General features: G+C 46.6%; 1 non-coding gene across 1 annotated transcript; it reads right to left on the reverse strand.

Annotated features, from left to right (window-relative positions):
• Window positions 1-752: 752 nt before the first annotated feature.
• LOC116914116 lies at window positions 753-883 on the reverse strand. The gene has a single exon (XR_004389680.1). It is a non-coding gene; the product is annotated as a small nucleolar RNA SNORA17 (small nucleolar RNA).
• Between the last annotated feature and the right edge of the window lie 1,833 nt (window positions 884-2,716).

Raw genomic sequence — 2,716 nt, forward strand, 5'->3', positions numbered from 1 at the left:
AGTACTGCAGCTGACTAGGGTTGGGGTCAGCTCTCCTGCTTTTATACCCTCAAAGATAGCTCTCCTATGATGCCCAGGTGAGGGGTGGGGCCAGTTCTGCCCAACCTCAGACATCACTAGGTGGCAGCTCAGACCAGAGATATCTTCCTGTCTTTGAAGGTAACAGACCCCTGCTGCTGCAGGGCCATGGACTCAGACTCTTGGTCCCAGGTGGCATCACTGGCTACTCACATCAGGCTGTTCCTCACTACCCTTGAGTCTCCAGTTCTGCCTCTCTTCATTGTATCCATGTCCTTCTCTTTCTCTTCCATTTCTCCACCCCTTACTTGCTCCTTTTAATGGCAACTGGGATCTCTGAGTGCCAGGGCTCAGTTCAGGAGTAGTCTAAGAAGTACTAGGCCCTGCTCATGCATTATAATATCAGGCAGGGGTCATCTAGGACATGGCCCCCAGACCCCCAGGCCTGTGCAGTGCCAAACTGGTGGTCATCTCAGACTAACTCCTTGTCCAGGCCCTATCAGGTCTAATGTCTCCAGTTCACTCCTCATCCTGCCAACCCAAGTGGCTGGTCTATCTCAGGCTAACTCCTCACCCTGCCAGCCCAAGTGGCCTTTTTATCTCAGGCTAACCCCCACCCAGACTCACAGTCCCAGGCAGGGTACTTCCAGTCTCCAGCTTGATCTCCGTCCTGGGTGCTCTCTCTGTCCTCTGGCATCAGACTGGTGATTATCTCAGACTCCATTTGTTCAGGGAATGTTAGGCTACTAATCATTCAGATGTTCATAGGTCACAACACTGGGTGTAGACATAGCCTCTCTCCTCTCTGCCGCCTACTGATGCACAGTGACAGAGCAGCCACCCCTGCAATGCTTCTAGAGGCAGGAAATTGATGGATATTTCTTCTTGTAATTTTTATGTATTAAGAAATAAAGAAGTTAATACCCCAAATATAAACTCTAACCAAGCTTGAGAACTACAGGAAGACTGCTGTTGGTGTTAGGAAAAGAAGTGGAATGTTTGTTTGTTTGTTTAGGAAGGAAGCATTGGGAAAAAGTCTAACACCATAGCCCTGGCTTTGAACTGGTGACATTCTTTCTTCTACTATCTCTTGAGTGGAGCTTACAACTGTGAGTCCTTATGCTTAGGTAAGAAGATAGATAGATAAATAGATAGATAGATAGATAGATAGATAGATAGATAGATAGATATGTGTGTGTATGATATGAATGACCATGTATGAGTGAATGTGATCCTATGTGTATGTGGCAGCCAGAGGTCAACTTCAGATGTTATTCCTCAAGAACTGTCCACCTTGGGTCCTACCAATTTGGCTAGACTAGTACAGCCAGTGAGTCCCAGAGATTCTTCTGTTCTATCCCCCCAGCACTGGGTTTATAAACATCTACTAACAATGCTCAGCTTTTTTTGTGGGTGCTGGGTGTCCCCAAATTATTGCTTCTGAAGCAAGAACTTTATCTATTGGGCAACTCTCTGATCCCAAGAAGTGGTTCTAAAACAAGAGAGTTCTCAGGCATGTTCCTTGCTCTCCCTTCCAACTCTGGTCCTGGGCAAAGCTGTGGCCCTCCTCCTCGCCATTGATCTTTGCCTCCACCATTCTGTTTTTCAAAATATGGTTAAGTGAGAAAGATGGGAAGAGTAAACCCTTTCTCTAATCCATAGGAACAATTATTTGTAAGTCCTAATAAGTATTCTCAATTACCACTTCCTTGCCCCTCAGTGGACCATCCTACAAGGATGGTCCAGGCTGGGAAACCTTTGTCTTCTCTTAGTGTGCAATCTCTTCTTCTCTATGACTTTGTTCTTGGAGACTGACATGCAGAAGGGACACCATGACGAGCAAGTCTGTACTGGCAATTAACAATGGTATCTCTCCACTGACTTAGAACGAGTCAACTTCTGTAATGAGGAAATAAAAAGAATTAAACCAACCTTTCCCCAAATCTGTCCTGGTTTCTCTGCCCTTGTCCCCCAGGAGACATTTAATGACAAGGCATGTGAGTTTAGAAAGAACATTTTGGTTGTTTCTTTCTTTCCCAATTACAAATTTGTTCCCTGGGAATGTTCTCTTACCCCACTTTCAATACACAAGTCAGTGGGACTCCCTGGGATTTCTCCTGGGAAGTCACTGTGGCAGCTTGACAGTCTCTCATGAGCAACAGACAGTAGTTCACTCTGTTGAGAATTAGCTTAGAAAGAGGGAGCATGGGGATGGTGTCTATATCCCAATGGGCTCGGCATGCTGGAACCTTGCAGCAAAGCACCATCCCAGCAGGTGACTATGTATAGTGTCATGGGGCTAGGGGGTAGCATTTAGAGATGGCATCTGGATGGGAATGCAGTTCTGCTCCTAGCCACCTGTGTTCAGGTTCCCGATGCATACAGTGGGATTACCAACAGTCAGCAGGGATAAGCTCTGACACGCAGTGACTGTAGAAACCACTGACATGTTTTTGTCTCTATATAAATACTCATGGCAAGGTTTAATTTACAAGGTTAGGGAGATGGCTCAGTGGAGGAAATGCCTGCCACGCAAGCAGAAAAACCAGACTTGAGATCCTTAGGACCCATGTAAAAGCCAGGCATGGCGGCAGACATCTGGGGCCCTAATGCTGGAGAGGCAGAGACTGATGATCTCTGGAGTCTGTTATCCAGCCAGTCCAGCCAATTGGTGAGATCCAGGCTCAGTAAGAGACCC

This window comes from Rattus rattus, chromosome 12 (assembly GCF_011064425.1).
Source record: "Rattus rattus isolate New Zealand chromosome 12, Rrattus_CSIRO_v1, whole genome shotgun sequence".
NCBI lineage: Eukaryota > Metazoa > Chordata > Mammalia > Rodentia > Muridae > Rattus > Rattus rattus.